Source organism: Amblyomma maculatum, chromosome 1 (genome assembly GCF_055883805.1).
Source record: "Amblyomma maculatum isolate TAMU_Amacu chromosome 1, ASM5588380v1, whole genome shotgun sequence".
In the NCBI taxonomy this organism is placed as follows: Eukaryota; Metazoa; Arthropoda; class Arachnida; order Ixodida; family Ixodidae; genus Amblyomma; species Amblyomma maculatum.
Window position 1 is genome coordinate 307,256,164 of NC_139344.1, and position 21,707 is coordinate 307,277,870.

The following is a 21,707-nucleotide window of genomic DNA, read 5'->3' on the forward strand; positions in this document are numbered from 1 at the left end:
GAATGCCTAACCCGTAAACAGCGTGCCTTTGTCAGATAACTGTGCGGGGTAGACCAAACTGACTGAAAATCGTCCGAAGGGCCTCGATCCGCTCGCTATGCGAGTCTACGATGACCAGGATTATCTTGTTTTGAACCGGCCCCACAAAATCAATGTGGAGCCGCGATAATCTTTCCCGAGTCTCTTTCCAGCTGACAGGTGTCTGCTTAGGGGGCACTGTAAGCGCTTGAACGCAGCTTTGACAACAAGCAGCCACACGTTGAATATCTTTTTCGAGACTGGGCCACCAGAAAGTAGACCCCGCAGTGGTCTTCATTGAAGGAACACCTTGATGTGCTGCGTGTAACAACTTCAAAAATCTTTTTCTGGCTGCTACCGGAATCACAACATGGTGGTCCTAGTGGAGGAGGTTCTGACTAACGGACAGCTCGTGACGCCTTTTCGAGTACGCTGGCATCTCCTACCGTTCCATAACCGCGTGCACAACCCTCCAAGACATACCTACAGACGTTCGAGAGCACTCCGTTTGCTTGTTTGAGCGATTGCAGCTCCTTTAAGAGCACGACAGCCGGGTCTCGTGCGCCGAAAGGCAAACGTACTACTACTACTACAAAGTTCTTTGGGGTATTCTTGGGGAGAAGATACTGGACGCGGGCTATACCGCTATAACTTGGGGCGCCACTCTTGGCGTCCAGGGGAAGGGGGAGATGGGATGGGAGAAGGCGGTACTCATTGTCATGAAGCCGCTCTTGCTGTCGTCTGCTTCTGCGCCAGCGCCATGGTCAGCAGGTCCGGTGGAAAACTAGGAAAGCCAGCAGGAGCCGATGGGCTGCCAGGGAGTTCCTGGACGGGAAGAGTACCTGGTCCTCCGTGGCAGCAGGGAGACCAAGAGCCCGGTAGCCTGCCTCCATCCGTCGACGGTGGTGGGCGTGTGCTGGGCACACACACACAGGAGGTGCCCCAGCGTTCCCGCGTCGCCACAGGAGGGGCACGCAGGGGAGGGAGCCCGGCCACGTACATCGTACCGCTACGTGGGAGTCCAGGAGCCTCCGGTGTGGAGGCGTTAAAGGACCGTTCGCTCCCTCCGAACAAGCTTGTCCGAGAGGCGGTGGAAGGTCCTGCCCTCGGCGATGCTCCGATCAGGGTGCAGGGCCTTTACTGCCTTCTTTCCTGCCTGGATAAGTCAAAGATAGAGATATTGTTAGGTCATCATCGTCATTATCATCATCAACCTGACTATACCCACTGCAGGGCGAAGGCCTCTCCCATATTTTTCCAATTAACCCGGCTCTGTGCAAGCTGCATCCACTTGACCCCTGCGAATTTCTTAACCTTATCCGCCCACCTAACTTTCTGCCACCCCTTGCACTTTCCTTCCCTTGGAATCCAGTTTGTTACCCTAAGCGACCATCGGTTATCCTCTCTTCGCACTACATGTCCTGCCCATGATCACTTCTTCTTGATTACCACTAGAATTGTCAGTACCTTGAGTTATTTCTCTGACCCCTCTGAACCACTCTCCACGCTTCCTATCTCTTAATGTTACCCTTACCATTTTTCGTTCCATAGCCCTTGCGTTGTCCTCAACTTAAGTAGAACCGTTAGCCTCCAAGTTTTAGCCCCATAGGTGAGTACAGGTAAGATGCAACTGTTGTATACTTTCCTCTTGAGCGATACCGGTAAGCTGCTAGTCATGATCTGCGAGTGCTTGCCAAATGCGCTCCATCCCAATCTTATTCTTATTTCCTGTTCGTGGTCCGCATCTGCGGTTACTACCTGTCCTAATTAGACATATTCGCCTACTACTTCCAGTGCTTCGCTACCTAACGCAAACTGCTGTTCCTTCCCGAGGCTGTTGAACATTGCCCTAGTCCTGCATATTGATTTTTAAGCCTGCCTTTCTACTTTTCCTGTCTAGGTCAGCAATCATTCTTTGCAGTACATCTCCTGAGTTACTCAGCAAGGCAGTGTACGTCATCGGCAAATCGAAAATTACTGAGGTATTCTCCACCTACCCAATCCCTAACTGCTCCCATTCTAAGTCTCTGAATACTTCCTCTAAGCAAGCTGTGAATAGTACTGGGGAGATCGTGTCTCCTTGCCAAACACCTTTCTTTATGGGAATTTTTTTGCTTTATTTATGCAAAACTAAGGTTGCTGTGCAGCCACGATATATATCTTCTAGAATTTTCACGTACGGCTCTTCTACCCCCTGATTTCGCAATGCTTCCATCACCGCCGAGGTTTCTACTGAGTGAAATGCTTTTTTCGTAATCAATGAATGCTATGTATATGGGCTGGTTATATTCCGAGGATTTTTCTATCAACTGGTTAATGGTATGGATATGATCGACAGTACAGTACCATTTCCGGAAACCTGCTTGATCCTTTGCTTGATTGAACTCTAATGTTGTCCTGATTGTATTAGTGATTTCCTTTGTAAACACATTATATGTAAATGGTAGTAAGCTGATTGACCTGTAATTTTTCAAGTCCTTGGCGTCCCATTTCTTATGAATTAAGATAATGTTACCGTTCTTCCATGGTTTCGGTACCCTCGATCACACCAGGCACTGCGTATCGTTAGATATACTTACCTGATTGGAGTGGGCCCCTTTGGCAGTGCATCGGCCTCATCGCTGCCCTGGATACCAGCATGGCCCGGGATCCAGTGCAGCGACAGAATGAAGCCGGCACCCTCCAGGGCCTGGAGGCGCGCTCGTAGGTGACAAGCCAATAGCTGGGAGCCGGACGGCTTCATCAGGAGATGCAGCGCCGGCCTCGAGTCACACAGGATGGCATAGGGGCCTGGGGTCTGGTCGGTCTCAAGGTAGTCCGCCGCCAGGTGGTCCGGCCAGCTCGGCTGCAGTAGTGCTGCCTGGGAAAGAAAGCCTGCAGGAGCTGGACACCCCCATCAGTGGGGCCGTCTTAGACGCTGCTGCAGACTTGCCCGTGGAAGGCAGGACCGAGCCATCGGTGAAGAGGAGGGTGCTCTCTTTTCACTCTTTAAGAGGGATGAGGCAGCCTAGCTCAGTACAGCAACAAGGGAGCGGTGCTTGCTGACCCCATCAAAGTTGAGGATGACCTGTAAAGGGGGATGTGTTGGTGGTGGAGGGGGAATGGAATACACTGGGGTTGGTCTGATGAGGTCTGTTTACGCAGCTGTCTGTTGTCCCATCTGTGAGTGGGGGCACTGCGCAGCCGTGCAAGGATGGAAGCTCCGTCAGGGGCGTGGTGGAGGCGGTCCACATGCGTGAGGCCTCTCTGGAGGAGCAGCAGGATCAGGGGGTAGACACCGGCTTCCGTAAGTGTTGCCGCAATCCTTGAGCTCTGCATTGCTCCCAGCAGGCATCGGATCCGTCTCCTCCGGGATCCGTCCAGGACGTTCACTCTGGTGTGCCTGAGGGAGACAAAAAAGAAAGTGTAGAGAATGGGTGTGGCGGCAGCTGCCTCGAACAGCTGGATCGCCAATGATGTTGTGCAGCCGTTATCCCCTGCAAGGAGGCGTTGGGCTGCTAGGCCAACCCGGTTCAGATGATCCAGTTCAGTTCAGGCGTTCAGTCGTGTCCGACTCTTCGTGACCCTATGGACCATGTCACGCCACGCTTTCCGGTCTCTCACTATCTTCTTAACATCACATAACTTCATCTGCAATGCCTCGAGAATGCCATCTAACCATCGCATTCGCTGCCTACCCCTTCTCCGGCGACCCTCAACCTTTCCCAACATCAAATCTTTCTCCAGCGACTCCTCTCTTCTCATCAGATGACCAAAGTAGCTGAGCTTTAACTTTAGAATTTGACCCTCCAATGAGCAGTCAGGGTTTATGGTCGACAATATCGACTGATTTGATCTTCTGGCAGTCCAAGGAACTCTTAAGAGTCTTCGCCAGCACCACAATTCAAACGCGTCAATTCTTCGGCGGTCAGCCTTTTTCACAGTCCAACTCTCGCATCCATACATCACAACTGGAAAGACCATAGCACGGCTTATACGGATCTTGGTTGGTAGACTAATGTCTCTGCTCTTTACTAGGCGGTCAAGGCTAACCATTGCTCTCTTTCCCAGAAGCAGGCGTCTCCTAATTTCATGGCTGCAGTCTCCTTCCGAGGTAATCTTGGCGCCCAAGAATAGAAAATCTGTCACAGCTTCCACTTCTTGTCCATTGATGCTCCAGGACTTGATAGGGCAAGACGCCATGATCTTCGTCTTTTTATTGTTCAGTTTAAGCCCAAACTTCTCACTCTCTTCTTGTACGCGCATCAGAAGTCTCTTGAGTTCCACTTCACTTTCTGCCATTAAAGTGGTATCATCCGCATATCTAAGGTTGTTGATACGTTTTCCAGCAATCTTCACTCCAGCTGAAGACTCGTCCAGACCGGCCTTCCTCATGATGCACTCTGCATATAGGTTAAATAGGCAGGGCGACAGTATGCAGCCTTGCCTCACCCCTTTCTCAATCGGAAACCAATCAGTAAGACCATGCCCAGTTCTGACTGTGGTCTCTTGCCCTTCATAAAGGTTCCTGAGGAGACAGATGAGGTGAATTGGAACTCCCATCTCTTGGAGAGCTTGCCACAATCTGCTGTGATCTACGCAGTCAAACGCTTTCGCATAATCAATAAAGCAGAAGTAAATGGGTTTCTGGAACTCTCTTGCTTTTTCCATGATCCAGCGAAGGTTGGCAATTTGGTCTCTAGTTCCTCTGCCCTTTCGAAACCCAGCTTGCACATCCGGAAGCTCCCGATCCACATACTGCTGCAGCCTACCTTGCAGGATTTTTAACATCACCTTGCTAGCATGCGAAATAAGCGCGATCGTGCGGTAGTTGGAACAATCTTTGGCACTGCCTTTCTTTGGAATGGGGATGTAAACTGACCTCCTCCAATCCTGTGGCCACTGCAGGGTTGTCCAAATCTTTTGACATAATGTATGCAGTGTGTTAACAGCGTCGTGGTTGAGGTTTTGAAGCAACTCAGCTGGAATACCATCAATTCCGCTAGCTTTGTTCTTAGCAAGGCTGGCTAAGGCCCATTCAACTTCACTCTTCAGGATGCCCGGCTCGAGATCAGAAATCACAACCGTCCTATGTTGGGTTTGCACATCCGGGTCCTTCTTGTACAGTTCTTCTGTGTATTCCTGCCACCTCTTCTTTATCTCTGAGGCTTCAGTGAGGTCCCTGCCTCGTTTGTCCTTTATCACGCCCAGCTTAACGCAGAAGCTTCCTTTGATATCTTTGATTGTCTTATACAGAGCTCTTGTGTTCCTTAATTGGCTGTTGTCCTCAACTGCTTGACACTGTATGTTCAGGAAGGCATTCTTATTTCTCCTTGCTATTTTCTGAAAATCCGCATTGAGCACCTTGTATCTTTCTCTTTCCCCCATACCTTTTGCCATCCTCCTTTCCTCAGCTATTTGCAAAGCCTCTTCAGATAACCAGTTTGCTTTTTTGCATTTCTTTTGCTTTGGAACTACCTTAGTAGCAACTTCTTGTATTATATCACGAACATCAGTCCACATCTGTTCGGGCTCTTTGTCTTCTAGATCTAATTCTTGAAATCGATTCCTCACTTCCACAGCATATTCTAATGGAATCTGATCCAGATCATACCTGAAAGGCCTTCTAGTTTTCTGCGCTTTCCTCAATCGAAGCTTAATTTTGGCAACAAGAAGCTGATGATCGGTGCCACAATCGGCCTCAGGCCTTGTTTTTACTGCTTGTATAGCGCTTCTCCATCTCTGCCGGCAAATAATATAAATGATCTGATTCCTGTACAGACCGTCCGGTGAAATCCATGTGTACAGGCGCCTCTTGTGCTGTTGAAAATGAGTATTCGCTATGGTCAGGTTGTTTTCTTGACAGAACTCTACTAGCCTCTGCCCAGCTTCATTTGGCTCACCAAGACCGAACTTGCCTGTAATTCCGGATATTTCTTCACTCCCGACCTTAGCATTCCAGTCTCCTATGAGAAAAACGACGTCTGATGATGGGGTGCGGTCTAAAAGGCATTGTAGGTCCGCATAAAATCTCTCAACGTCAGCTTCTTCAGCAGCAGTGGTCGGTGCATAGACTTGGATAACTGTTATGTTGAAAGGGTGACCTTGGATCCGAAGTGAAATCATTCGGTCGTTTTTGGGGTTGTACCCTAGCACTGCTTTGCCCATTCTTCTGTTTACTATGAGAGCGACCCCATTCCTTCTCTTGGATTCGTGCCCACAATAAAAGACATAATGGTCGCCGGAGTTAAATTCTCCCATTCCGGTCCACTTGAGCTCGCTGATACCCAAGATATCAATGTTCAATCTGTCCATTTCTCGCTTGACGATATCCAGTTTACCTTGCGTCATAGATCTTACATTCCATGTTGCTATGTGATATATCTCCTTGCAACATAGGACTTTCCGGTCGCTTCCCGACACATCCACAACTGAGCGTCCTTTTGGCTTTAGCCCAGCCGCTTCATTCGTCCTGGAGCTACTAGGAATCGCCCTTTGTTCATCCACAGTAACATGTGGGACGCCTTCCAACCTGGGGGGGCTCATCTTCCGGCGCCATATCGATAATGGTATTGTGACTGGCCATAGGGTTTTCTTGGCAGGAAATACTGGAGTGGGTTGCCATTACCTTCTCTAGTGAATCACATTTTGTCAGAACTCTCTGCCGTGACCTGTCTATCTTGGGTGGCCCTACACAGCAGAGCTCACGACTTCATCGAGTTTCGCAAGCCCCTCCGCCACGACAAGGCAAGGTAGGTCTTATTCACAGGGATCCACGTGAGGCAATGGTCGATCACGAGCCCCAGGTACTTGACCTGGCGCTTAAAGCGCAGGCTAGTGCCGTCAATAACGAGGGTGGCTGCACGGGCTGAGGCTCGCGCTCACAATGGGTGGACCATTAGGGCCTCCGACTTTGAGGTGGAGAGATTGAGCCCCTTGTCGAGGAGGAAATTCTGCACGAAATCGAGGCCCTTGGCCGCGACATCGAGCGCCGTGTGCGGAATGGAGTTGCGCACGTAGATGGCTGTCCGGGGTCGGTCCTGGGGATGGGTTGGGTTCAGGCAGGGAACGTCAGCGCATGTCTCGAGGGCACAGCAGGACAGGCCAGAGTAACCAGTGTAGCCCGGAAAGCGAGCAGATTCCGCAGGTATCCTGGTCTCCTGAAGCGCCAGGAAGTCGAAGTCCAGGGCTCCCTGCAATATCAGATCTCGTAAGTCAGCCAGGCGAGCTTGTAGGGAATTGACATTCCACTGGAGGACACGTGTCCTCTCTGGTTTCTCTACCGATCGCCATGATTAGGAAGAGAAGGGCTCTCTGCTGCGAGAGCTGCCTCACACAGCTTACGTGCCCCCGAGTTGGGGGGCAGCTGGGAAAGAAGAGTCTGGACCGCCAGCCGATGGCAGCGTTACGCCTGGTCGCACTGCTTCCACCGTGGAAGGAGACTTGGGCTGCAGAACGAGGTGGTCTGATGCTTCACTCCTTGAGGACCCCTGCATAGTTACCTCTTTCCGCCAGGTGAGCTTTGGGTCCAAGGGGGCATTGGCTCGGTTGCTGTGAGCGCAGCTTGGTAAGGATTGACTGCCTTGCCTCTGAATTGGGGTTCCTCCCTAGAGCAGTGGTCAGCTTGCTCTGCTGCTTCCACCTGGGACAAGACGGATCCGAGGCCCTGTGGCGTACACTGCAGTGGATGCACTTGGGAGCAGAGGCTGTACAGTCCTTCCGGAGGTGCGACTGACTACAGTTGGTGCAGCGTGGCGGACGGTTGCAGGCAGACCTGGTACTATTGTATCCGCCGCAAAGGGGATACTGCAAGGGGCGGGCCATGAGGGAGTGGACTCGGAACCGCCTCCCAGGGATGAGTACGTGGTCTTGAAATGAGGCAGCAAACCGGACTGTCATGGCTTTATCGCTGTATCTCAGGCTGACAATGTGCACGTGGGTGTCGATGGAGTTAGCAATGGCGCTGTCGCTCACCTTCCGGTTGACGTCGTACACCATGCCAATGTAGTTGTTCTGTTGGGAGGCCCGAAACGCAGGGACCGGGGTGTCGCGTAGTGAGGAGACGGCCAGGAGCTGGTCACGGGAAGCCTCCGTAGACGCATCGGAGGCGATGGTGCTCCGCTTGGTGTTCACCCGAACCTCCAGGATGTAGCGATCGCGGAGAACCGCGCATCCCTCCGAATCGCCGCTCGCCGCTGAGGATGAAGGGGACAAAAGTATTCCTTCTCTTCCGAGGATGAGTAACCCAAACGGGTTGCTTGATAGCGCCGCGTTTCCTTCATCCCTCACCGGGCGCAGGAGCGCACCGCTAAACGTCGCAGACGCGACGCTCGTTGGCCGAAAAAGGACAAAGGGCAAGATGCGCCGAGATCGGCGGCAACCGGCTACCGCCGGTGAGAGACGACAGCGAGCCGCGACAACGGAAGGACGCAAGGTAAATACCTCCCCGCTATACTTCTTTGTTGTCGCCATCTTGCCGTTCGAAGTGTCAGGCCCCATCCAAAAGGATAGGGTCGCCAGCAAGACCTTCACCAGCGTTCTTTTTGGGAAAACCCAATAAACATCTGGTTCCGGGCAAAGTCCTGTTCTGTGTTGTGTCGTACTTTGCATTACCCCTTTGCGGCCGTGAGAACGGCTTCCCGTGGTGTGTGATCGCGGGAGCTCTGTGTTTGTGGCCTAGACCTCAGAAGAGGCTCGACGGCTTAGTAAGAACCCCACAAGGACTCCAGGGTAGCTGTAGAGGTAGACACTGTAGTCATCCTTCACGATGTCCCTGAGGGAGAGGCCTCGTTCCAACAGACGGAAGAGAACGGTGGTCAGTCTGGGCAGATTGCGGCTGCGCTGGCGTCTGGCCCCGCGCTGTATCTAAATCCAGCCACCGCCATCCTGCGTTCCAGCGGGAACATCAATAAAATTTAGGTTAGGGCTAGTTGGTGCATTATTCCTAAGGTAAATTGAAGCGCAAAACGAAAAACGATCCACAAAGAAGAGGCAAACACAAGGACAGGGAACAGAAACCTCTTAAGAAAGTGGAGAAATACAGCTGACGAGGGGCGATCAGCATGGGACAGTTGTCCGTGAACTGCGATGGATGCCAGGCTGGCCGCTGTTCTGGCCTGGTGGTCGGCAGAGGTACCATCGGCCTCCTCCGTAGCGGTGAGGGTTGTTGAGTCACCTGCCGAGGGGAGGGCGCCACCGGGCAAGGAGTCCGAGGTTTGGGCAGCTGAGTCTTCGGGCCCAGGCGCTGTGGCAGCTGTAACACTTTTCGCATCTGAAGGGCAAAGCGGTGGCGGAAGGGGATTAGTGTAGTGGGTATTACTCATCACATCCTGAGATGTCTTGGTGATCCCGGTGCACTACTTCCGCGACGGCCCTTTCTGCTTGCGTTGCTGTCGCTGCTTGGGGGGCGGCTGGTCATCAGGCTGGTCTTTGAGAGACTGCTGCCTCACGTGCCGCGTCATGCGTGGCGAGAAGACAGTAGAGGTGGCAGGCCGCACCTGGGTCGACAACCTGGTGGGAGAAAGGGAAGGTGAGCGCGCACGCAGCGGAGGCAGACAAACCTTCTCGAGGACGATGCTATGTAGCTCCACTTTCCCTGGGGAGCACGTATTGGGGCAGGCCCGCAGACGCAGTGTGCAGAGGTATTCCTCTAGCTGTTCGGCCACTCGTTGCCTGATGCGGCGTCTCAGGGGGCCAGGTTCAAGCACGAGGCTAGAGGAGCGAAGTCGGGATGATTCCGGGAGCAGGCTGGCAGAATCGCGTGCCTACGCAGCGAGGGCATTACGGGACTCAGTATTCTCTTCCATGGCTCCGGGGTAGGTGGTAAGACGGTCCAGGAAGGAGCTGGCAGGCCGGAGCGCGTGGCACCAGCGGTAGAGCGCACAAAAAAAACGCTCTGAGCGTAATGAAACTTACTGGTGGTTACGCAAGAGGCTCCGTGGCAGCGGGAGGTTGTTCGCAATGCGGTCGGGAGGCCGGGTGGTGGTTTTCGCTCGCGACGTCAGACCAAAAGCATTCGGAACAGTTTAGGGAATAAGCTGCGAAACCGCGCTAAAAAACAACAAAAGTCTGCCAAGGCCGGGGTTGAAAAACGCGACGCACAGTACCTTAAATGGCGAATGGTGCCTCGCAAGAGTTTTCAGGGGCGCGAAGGGCAGTCAGGAGGCCAGGTGTTGGTGTTCGCTGCTCACGACGCCACACCAAGAGCACTCTAAACAGTGTAGAGAATAACCTGCGAAATCGCTCTAAAAAACGCACGGTACCTCAAATGGCGAGTGGTGCCTCGCAAAAGCCGCAGGGGCGCAAATGGCAGTCAGGGGTTGTTCTATCGAATCTATTTTATTTATGGCTTCCATAGCATCGCAGATTGCATAGAGTTCCATCACAAGCGGGTCCGGGTATTCTGAAACATATTCTTTATGTACCTTTAGTTCGCTGTGTGTTGGACTAGTAGCTGCTGTTCTACCGCCATTTTCTATAATTGATGCGTCCGTATATGCGATGCAGGTACCTGGAAGTGCATCAACCAGAGGTCGAGATGTCAGCTTTTCTTTGCGACGAAGCCGAGTGGTCTTGTTTGTCGTAATAGTCGTGAATTCCCACGGAGGGGGGTAAGCCATTGTTGGTGTTCGAACTGCCACCTCGTTGTACAAGGATGCTATGGGCATAACGTACTTTCGCTTCATTTCCCTTGTTGCCTCTCGTTGTTCAATTAATTTTGTCAACGTATTTATCTGTGCAAACTCTTGGAGAATAGGGATAGGGGTAAGTTTTGGTAAGGCCGTGATAGTGCGCATTGCGTTTCTATTTATTGTTTCCAATTTCGTCCATTGTCGCCTCGTGAGTCTTTGGAATTGGGCCTGGTATAGTATACTCGGCTGTAACACTGATTGTACAAGACGTCTTGCCATGTCCGCTCGAGCTCCTCCTCCCCTAGACGAAATGCGTTTTATCAAGTTCAAGGAAGTCGCAGCTACTTTTTTCACCTTATGAAGCCATTGTGTTCCTTTGCCGGATTTGTGAATTTCTAGGCCAAGAACTCTCAACTCCTCCACCTCTTCCAATGCCTGATTTCCAATCTTTAGGGTGACTCTTTGCGTTGCCAATTGTTTTCTTCCATTCTTGTTGGCAACATGAATGTAACTGGACTTTTGAGGTGATAATTCCAGACCTGCATCTTGCACGTACTCATCTATGGTATTTAAAACCTCTTGCAGATGCCGATTCTGTGTCTCAAGTTGTTTATGAACAGATCAAATCGTGACATCATCTGCGTATATCATGAACCGCACTTCTGGTATTTTAGCTAATTTCCACGCCAATGGGATCACTGCGATATTGAATAATAAAGGTGCTAACACTGACCCTTGCGGCGCGCCTCTGTTCGAGGTGTAATTGCCAATTTGTTTTCCGTTTATCCGGATAGAAAACGTCCTGTCCTTAAGCAGATTATGTAGTGCTTTTATGACCTGCAAGGGAATGCCCATACATTCCATGTTGCTAAGAATCTTGGCATGTAACACGTTGTCGTATGCCTTCGCCATGTCGGTAGCCACTACAGTGCGCACTAGGTGGCTATAAGGCGACACGTGTAGGACCTCTTCAGCGAGCACAGGCAGTTCATTTTCTGTCCCAAGGTTTGTTCGGCACCCAATTTGTCGAGCATGGTATTTTTTATTACTTTCCAACCACCATCTATCATCTTTTCACAGATCTTGCAAATTGTGGGTGTTAGCGAGATAGGCCGCAAAGATTCTAGACTTGTGGGAGGTTTCCCAGCCTTTGGTATTGTTACCACCACCGAGTGTTTCCAGCCGAGTCGAATGTCTCCTCCTTGCCATACCTCATTTACCACATCCAACAAGCCGTCAACTGCAGATCCTTCTAAATTCTTGAATACTTCATAAGGAATATCGTCATGTCCAGGGGCAGTTTTACCATTCGCTTCTTCTATAGCAGCTAATAACTCCAATTTGGTAAATGGTAATGTTATTCCTGTTTTATCAACCGCATCCGCTGTCGGTGAAGGCACCGGATAATGTGCGCGGTTCGCGAAGAAAAGGGCAGCAGCCTGATCTGCAAATTCCTCTGGTGTAAGCTGTAATGCGAGTCTAATACTTTCTGCATGATCTTTAACTAGCCGCCTCTTTTCCATGCCATGGAAAGTCCTCCAGAGGGCCTTGTTAGTCGTTCCTGAGCCCAAACGACTGCACCACTCATCCCATCTTCTATGAGCCAGCTGTTTTTCATATCGGTGTGCCTGTGCCGTCACTCTGTTTACCTCAATTTTTCTTTGCGCGTCTTCAGGATGGCGACCAGCCTGTATCTCGGCCTGTTTTCGGCGTGCCCAAAGTTTTAGCAGGTGCAGGTCGGGAGTTGGCTGATCTTCGTTCACTGTAGTTGTAATGGTGTGATCCTTGAGTACCGTTTGAAGGGTGGTAACGAGAGTATTCGGGCTAACTGAATGCGTTCGAGTATACTGCCGTACACCATCCCAATGTGTAACAGAAGTGTTCTTTCAAATTTTCTTCATATGTCCCAAATTAAGACCAATACTAATGGGGACATGGTCACTACCCCACGCATCTAATTCCGCCTGCCATTGTGGTGCACCAGGGCCCTTCCACCACGTCAAGTCTGGTGAGCGTGTTTGTGTTGCAGGTAGTGTTGCGACTCCTGGATGATTTAGCAGTGTAAATTCCATTTCTGTGAAGGCAGTATGAACTTGATCCCCCCTTTTAGAATCATAATCATATCCCCAAACGGTGTGCGGAGCGTTAAAATCTCCACCGATTAGTATCGCAATTCCAGGGTATGAATGGCGAATATGCTTAACCCATCCAAGATTAAGTACTGTGTTTCTTGGCCGAGCGTACACGGACAGTAATATAAGGGGAGTTTTGTTCGGACGCGTGAGTACAGCAACTACTTCCTGCTGAGTGTGGCACCACTTGCTCAAGTCAAGTGGCGTTTGGGGAATGTTGGCCCTAATATAGACGGGAGCTTTTCCTGGTGTTTCGGCCTCTGCTCTTACTCGTTTATCAGGGATAGAAGGACACTGGTACCCTATATATCCTGTTATTGAATATCACCTATTGTGCTCCTGTATCAAGAACGCCCATGAGTGCTGCTTGCCGTACAATAATTTTGTATTTATTTCCCCAACTTTATTAGAGAGCCCTCTGCAGTTTCATTGTGTAATCTGTTGCCACTTGTTTCGGCTACTTTTATCCATGATGTAAGATGCTCTGAATGAGGTGTGTCAGTTGCGTAAGTGTGTGCAATACCGCCTTCCAAATAGTTATGTTATCGGCAGGTTTACAATTCGGAGCATCCACTAACCTTGCTGTCGTACTGCCTGCAAGCGTTTCTTTCAGTTTTTCTGAGCTCTCCTTTCGTCGTTGGGCTATATGTGCTTTCTTTTGTCGCAGTGCAATTTGTGCTGAAAGCATCGCAATTTCTTTTTCTATTGCATCCTGCTGGCTTGTGCAGTCTTTAAGGTCTGGAAAATCATCAGCAGTGAATGCCACTGTGCTCCGTTTTGTGCGTCGTCCATTTTTTAGCCTAGAAGCAAAAGATGCACTGTTCTGTGCAACCACCTCAACAGGTTCTTCTTCTTCTAGCGGGTCATCAAACAGCTCTTCGGCCAGAGCTGCAAATCTGTTTTTAACCATTAACGGTGCACATTGTTTATGTCGTCCAGCCCTTACTAACTCGAGCTTTCGCTTTTTTTGTCGGACACTGAGATGAAGTGATATCGTGATCATTAGATTTGCATAGGCCGCATTTGAATTTCGCTTCTCCAGATTCAGTTATGTATTCGGGGTTAACTCCATATGGACAAAATTTCTGCATATGGCTTTCTCTGAAGCACCTGTAACAGTGCACCGGTCTAGGTTTGTACGTTTTGGGTCGCACTATGCGGCCGTTGTAGTAAAATCCGTCCGGAAGAGTATCTGGTCCCTGTAATGTGATGAGAAAAGTGCCTCTGTTGCCCATACGACGTGCGGCTAACACAGTATGTGTTCCTGATATGAGGTCTCTGGCCACCGTCTCCGGAGAATCTTGTAGGTGTAGGTCATAGAGGACACATCGCCGAGTGTTTGGACCTGACGCAAAATACGTCTGGACAAGAAAACACTCCTCTGTCGTGATTGGAATCTGTGTTATTGTGGTCATTTTGCGTGCATCCTCAATGGTGGCTAAATGTACTGTGACCGTATTAGATGCCCTGTGGCTTACAAACCCCTGGTAACCTGTGGTACCAAGCGCTGCGTCAATTACTCTCTGCATTGCTCTGGTGGGTATCTTAGTGATATCAAACTGCACTGTTGGCCTGATATGCACTCTGAAGGATTTCTGCAAGGCTGGTGTTGGATGAGCAGATGCTAGCTTATCAGGGGCGGCCCTTACCTTCTTTGCCGGTAGTGTGTTGACTGGTGGCCCAGGTAGTTTGACCAGCCGGGGTGTCCGTTGAGAAGCGTTAGTGACGAGTTCCTGTTGCACATCCATAGCCTGATGTGTATCGTTTAGCTCGGGTAGCGGCCCGAGCGTTGTCCTCGTGTTCGAAGTAATGTCTACGTTGCTCTGTGGCCAAGTGCTAGCTCCAGGTAAAGGCTCGTTACCGCAGCCTGCCGTTGTACTTGCAGAAGTCACAGCGACTACCGGAGGGTCCGTTGGCGTCCCCATTCTTGCCATATTATCAGAGCTGAGGCTCCGCGGAGCCCCAGTAGGCCTAGCAGCAAGGCCGCGTCGGCATTTTGCAGCTCCTACCCGGAGGGCTGTGTCCTTGACGATCTTCTTGCCACGCACGGGTTGTTTGGCCTTTATCCTCTTCTTCAAGAGTTTGATGGCCGCTGTGTGGGCGCGGACTGCAGACGTAGTTCGAAATTTTACTGGACACGATGTAGCCACGGTGCTCAGCGACACGTCTTCTTCGTCTGGCAAGCAAAAGTTTAATAGATGCGTGTCCGCAAAAACACTCCTGCGCAGTCAAGAAACGCAAGGTACTCAAATGCAAAGAACGCAACAGAACGTGTGAGTCGCTTGAACAAACACCAGTGGTTACGTTTGGATAGTAAACACAGAAACGATTGAATATATCCGGTGAATCCACATCCTGTAAACGTTTGTCCATGATGGGAAACACGCACGCGTGGCATCATTATTTCCGCCTTTTTTTACGTGACAGAAAGAAACCCAACATGTTCAAGCGATAGCAGAGGTGGGAGAGATCGATCGCGCTAGCCAATCAAACACACACTGCATGATTCGCCATTACGCTAGCTGCTTCCGGCATTCAGCATCAGCACCGACTATACCACGCCTCAGTACTAGCGGTTCTTATAAACAGATATGTTGGGCTGCTTTCAAGGCCTTCGAGTTCTAATATCTACTAAACAAAAATTTGCATCTTATTCCTGTACTCTTTTGCGCTCTGCTGTGGGCTTCAGCAACAGACAGATCAAGACTGAACGATTTTGGCCATCGGTGCAGCAGCGCATAAAATATTTTAGCTCAAAGAAAAAATACAAGCAACCTATATTCTACACTATGTCTAGCTAAATCACTTGACAAGAAAAGAAATCTGAACTGTCCTGAAATGTTTAAAGCGACGTAAATCGCACACTGCCGAAAAGTTGTGTGCATATGGAAGATAATAAAAGAAAATCAACAGCACTACATGAGGCAAGGCAAACGAAAAAAAAAATAAAAATTTAAAACAATTACCTACAGTGCAATGAATGCGCGCTCATGTGTCGCTAGCATATATGGTAAAAAAAATTTAAATTGCATAATAACGATGCTCTTTACGGAAGTTAATTTTGTTCGAAAGCTGCAATACATGGTTCATAATGATGCATTTAACTACAGCGTTTGACAGCGTTCTCCTAAGCACTCTTCAGAAACTATTCTTTAGGCTTTCATTGCCTTATTATCCAACCATGTAATCACCGCAACGAAGGCGTTTCCCTCCAGAGAACTAAACAATTCTATCCCATCGTGTCAGCCAGGCAGCTAATGGCAATTGGTATATATTAAAAATGCGAGTGCGTTATTTAAGCACTTTTGGGGCATTTTCAGAGAACACCACTCTCGAAGAATTTAACACATGATTGAGAATTAGGTTTCCTCTCTGAAATATTCTGCCGCTTTCACAAGCGCAGCTTCCGCGGGCTGAAAGATGATTATACCGCGCTTCTTTCTGAGGACTACACCTTGTCCCAAGTTCGTAGATATAGTTTCAATGTTGACCCTCGCTTTCTTTATATTTTTTCTTTACTGCCAATTTAGTTCTTCAGATCTTAGCTCGTCGAGAATTTTGTATATCTTGCTGCTTTATATGCCCACGCTTGGTTCTATGCGGATTTTTTCTTGCTCTAAACGTTGACCTGATTTGATGGATTAGAAATTTTCTCTCATTTCGCAGACAATTTACCTGTATAAATAACTGTTCTTCCTCTTTTTGTGAGGTATCGTCCGGTGTTCCCCAGGGCAGTGTTCTGGGCCCATTGTTATTTCTAATATATATTAACGATCTGCCAACCGACATTACCTGTAACATCCGTTTATTTGCTGATGACTGTATTATCTACGGTAAAATTTCTAATCCAGCCGATCATCTTGTTCTACAGACAGATCTCGACCATATAACAAACTGGTGCTCTATGTGGCAAATGACGGTTAACGCTGACAAGTGTAAATTATTGACTTTCAGCCGCAAACTATCAAATTCCTTTTTCACCTACTCTCTCAACAGCAACCAAATCACTGCAGTGCCTTCCTACAAATATCTCGGTATTTACCTAACTCCAAACCTTTCTTGGTCGCCACACATTAATAAAATAACAGCTAAGGCTTCACGAACCCTCGGATACTTAAAAACGTAATCTTTATGATGCGCCATCTGACACTCGAAAACTAGCTTACCAGACGTTTGTCCGCCCATAGCTTGAATTTGCTTCGCTCATTTGGTCACCTCACCAAAAGCATGTAACGCACAGTCTTGAATCTATACAGAACCGTGCTGCACGCTTCATCGCTCGTGATTATAACCGTCATTCCAGCGTCACTAACATCAAGTTATCGCTATCACTTGCGTCTTTAGAATCACGTCATACAGTAGCACTTCTTTGCTTATTTCATAAAATGGTTTTCAGTCCTCACAGCCACGCTTTACCTTTATCACGGCCATCTCGTACATCACATCGTCGCCACAATCATAGCAGCTTTGCGCGTATTTTTGGTGGTACTAAAATGTTTAACATCTCTGCCCTTCCGCGTGCCATAAATCATTGGAACAGCCTTCCTCACGATGTTACTAACACCAGAAATCATGCCACGTTTCGAGATATGATAACCACGACCCTCACCTAATGTCATGCTTTTATGTGCTCTTACGGAAAATCACTTTTACTACTATGTAATGTGAACAAAATTATGCTCTTTTAAACACAGTGTTCCTTTCCCTATTGCCACGTTTTGAACGTTGTATAGTTATTATATATTTTATAATAATAACCAATGCATAACTTGTGTTTTTATCTTAAAGGGAGGGACAAAAAGCGGGGAAATATTTTAAGTGTATTCTGCTCAATACTTCTTGCTAACTATTGTATAACGCTTCTCTCAAATCGTTGTTTTTACTCTGTTTATAACTTCATGTATGTACTGCCCCACTCACACAATGCTCCCATGTTGAAGGGGCCTGTGAGTAACTTGAATAAAATAAATAAATAAATAAAAATTAATAACATGAGAATTTTAACCCTGAAGTACCCGTAGTTATGGTCGTTTTCGATTTTCTTTTCCTTAATAGGAATACAGCAAGTATACGGGATGCTGCATAGCTCAGTTTCACGTGATGACGTTTCAAGAAAACTCCGTGATGAACAGCGATCTGTGTGCCATCTTTATTAAAAAAAATATGCCCATTTGTTCGAACCGAGAACGATTCCGTGAAAACTGAAGATTGTTTTACTTATGTGATTATGATTTGAAACACTGAGGTAAAACGCATTTTGCATTAACAAAAACAAAAAAAGTAGCGAAATTATCATGCCACTGAAAACGTTACCGAGCCAACAGTCGAGGCTACCAAAGAGCTCCGAACGCACTCCTCGTTGTTTTTCGGTCGTTTCAGCGATGGTGGCGGCGCCGCGCGGCCTTTTTTTGAAGTAGCGAGCCGGTGGTAGCTCTTCTCGGCGCGGGCGACCGCATTGGTTTGGAGCGTGGAGACGCGAGCAGAAAACGAATATTATTGCGATTCTGAGATGTGCAAATCAATAAATTGTTTGACAAAGCAAATATGTTGTCCCTGCCATGGAGCAAGTGTGCAAAAAGCAGCGTTTCAGTTCACTCGTCTGGTTTGTACGACTTGACGACCCAGGCGCATTCTGAGCGACGTATTTTGTTGAGGAAAAAAGCGGCGTCGTCAGTGCATTCTTGCTCGCGAATCGCATTAAATTTGGGCTAAATATCATGCCATCGCAGCTGCACAAAAGTGCTTTAGTGTTTAAACACCAAGCTGGTATGAAATGTATGGTGACATCTTTTAAGGTGGACGTGCAAAAGAGGGAGCCCTTTATCTTATTAATGACCGCCTATATTTATCTGCGTGCAGCTGTTCGTTACGGCTGTCGTTCAGCTTTAGTTTATTCTGATTTATCACCATGAGGCTAATTGAAAAAAATGAAGGATAAGATTTATAAGCGTTACTTCCTGCTCATACCGCGTCAACATAACGATATGAAATGCGCACATTCTTCACATGTGTTTTCATTTTTCAACGGGGTAAATGGGAGCAATATATTTCAAATGCGCTAACGGTTTAGTTGCTTTTTAAATTTTCGGACGGGGTGAACAATGAATCTGAACAAACGCAATCATTTCTTTACACATGTCTTCGACCTACATGATCATGCGCTTTTCTCCCGGTAGTGCAAAGAACACGCTTCGAGTGTTCATTTCGGCTGTTTCATTGAGATCAAATGGCTATTTCGCTACTATTTTGAACAGTAGCATACATTTGCTTCAGTCTACCTCATGATATACACTGAAGACAAACAAGCTGTTACATACTCGGTATTGATGTGAACAATATATACACTCAATGACTGCGCTGAGACATGTATATGCGAAAAACTGTCGCTTAAAGAGTTTGTCACCCTTCAATGCGGCATGCTTAGTACATGCGGCAATACTGACGGAGTTTTCACTTCTGAGCTAGCGAATCCATGCGCACTCGTATCAACGAGCGTTTATTTTGAAACTAGTGTAGCTAAACTCATAGATAACTTCGTATTTATGACCGATATGACATACTGCTGCTTATCTAAACGCCAAATCTCACACGAATGATGTCACAAAATCAAGAAGCAGGCCCGATTGTCAAAACCTGCGCTCTAAGGCAGCGGCGCTATCACCGACTCGGAGTGTGCACGAAACAAGACAGTGTCGAAACCCAGGTCGCTATTCCCATGCAGTATTGCAAATGCGTTATCTCCCCCGCCTTCGAGTCCCCGCGCTTTCAGAATCCCTTTGTCCTTCTCCCACTGCCGACAACCCCTTTTGACGACGCACCCCTCCTCCCTCTTTGGAAGATTGGAGAGGGTAGGGAGAGGATGGGTGAGGGGAGAAGAAGTAGGCGAGGAGGGGGAGGGGGAGGGCGAGCGTTCTACGTTTTGTTGCTTTTTGTTAGTGTTGGCTAGTTTGTTTTCGACCTTGCGGGCGTAGACCGCTCGCGGATGAGAGCCGGGAGAGCCGATTCGTGCGGCTGATGATGGCATGGTGTCCATGTCACACTCAAGGTAGCAGCAGCTACTTTCCAAAAAGCGCTTTAATCCATTGTTCAAGAAATGTGAATCGTCAAATATGCAATTCGTATATAATTTTTATTTTCAACATACACAGTTCCGCTCCCAAGCAAAAGTGTGCGCAAAGCGAGTAGTTGTCTGTAATTTTTAATCGCGAAGAAAAGCAAAGAAAAAATAGAAAGAACCTGTTAAGAACGCTTTTTTTTTTTCGGAAAAAGCCAAATCTGGGCACCGAATGAGGTGAAGTTCAGCTGTAATTTTTAGTTTGCTCAAATGTCTTCAAAGCTGTCACTTATACCCTTCCAATGTGTTGCTGTGAATAAAACAAACTGCACTTTGCTTTGTTTCTGCCAAGGTGAATTTGGCTCTTTTCGAAACAAAAAGAAACCTTTTATATTGGCCTCAACATCAGCTTCTGTTTATTGCAGTGGATAGTGCAGCGAAGATTAGAAAAAACCTCGGGCTTTGCTATTTTCTTTTTTATCCAGTTGTATTCTATCCAAAAAAAAGCGTGTTGAACTTTGACACGCCGAGGAGGCTTATTAGACACCTGTAGTAGCCGCATGACATGTTCACGTAACTTTTATTACAATGTTCACACACCATAGACCGCCACTACTTATATGCACTTAGTCGGTTGACAGCCACCAGCTGCTGTTTTAGACGTAGCAAAAAATGTTGTCAAAATCAAAGGGTTTGCGGTTTCTTAAGGCCCCCGTACGGTCGTTTTTAGAGGCGCTGCGCCCGTCCGCCTTCCCGCCAGCTGGCGGATGCGTTCGGCACGGAAGGCGCATTGGGTGCTATACGGTCACTTTCGGGCATCTTTTGGGTGGCGGATTTCTCCAGCGCTCTGATTGGCGCGCCCGGCGCGCGCTGCTTCGAACATCGAAACTGCATATGGCGGCTGCGGCGCTGGTTTGGGGAAACTTTTCCTCTTCACGGTGGCTCTCGATCGTCGGCTATCAAATTAATTTTCACCCTAGCTGTAGAGTTATTGAGTCCCCGCATATACAGCACAAACAGTATGAACTGACCATTAGTAGAGCGATTAAGTCGCCGGCGATGCAATCGTCCAGCAACAGCATAGACGCACGCATGCCCCAGTGGCGCCTGCTTTCACCGTCTGCTTGGTGTGTTTATGTTAGTATGAGGAGAAGAGGGCACGAATTTTTTAAGTACTCTCGGACGCATACATTGAAAGGTAAAGTGTATATATTCATATCTCCCCTGCCTGTGTTCGCGCGTTCACTTCGGTATAGCACTCGCGGCAAAGATGCAGGAGCTGGTCATTTAATGTTTTCATCCGAAATTACAGCTTGAACGCATTTTACAACAAGCCTGTTTTACTGTGAGAAAATAGACTGCAAATCATAAACAAACATGCACATCATTCGTAACATATGTACAGAAGCGCTATTTTCCGTATGGTTTTCCCCGGTGGTAGCAATCTCTTAGTGGCGTACATTTCGCCACGTAATCCTCATTTCCGGCTGCAACGTGCAGCTGTGGTGTTGCATATGAGATGCATTTGCACGCAGAAAATGTGTCGAGGTTCATGACAGTAACAAATCTTTAAAAGTGCATGGAATCATTTGTTATGGTATCCATGCCATAGCAAATGATTCAAACAGTGCATGTTCAAATTATCTCTAAAAATCAATGTGTTTACTTCTTCAAAGACATTTAAAATAGCTGCTCAACTAGTTTAGTTGTATTCAGTTTGGTTTTCAGCACTATTCCTAATTGATTCAGCAGCAAGACTATGCAATTCATAATCAGTTTGGTTGGCAAAACTACAATTCGCATGCCCCTCAGCACGTAATACCAGTTTCTCCATCTCTGTTCTCAGTGCTGCCTATATTAATGAGTGCCTTCATGTCAAGTGCAGCATACACT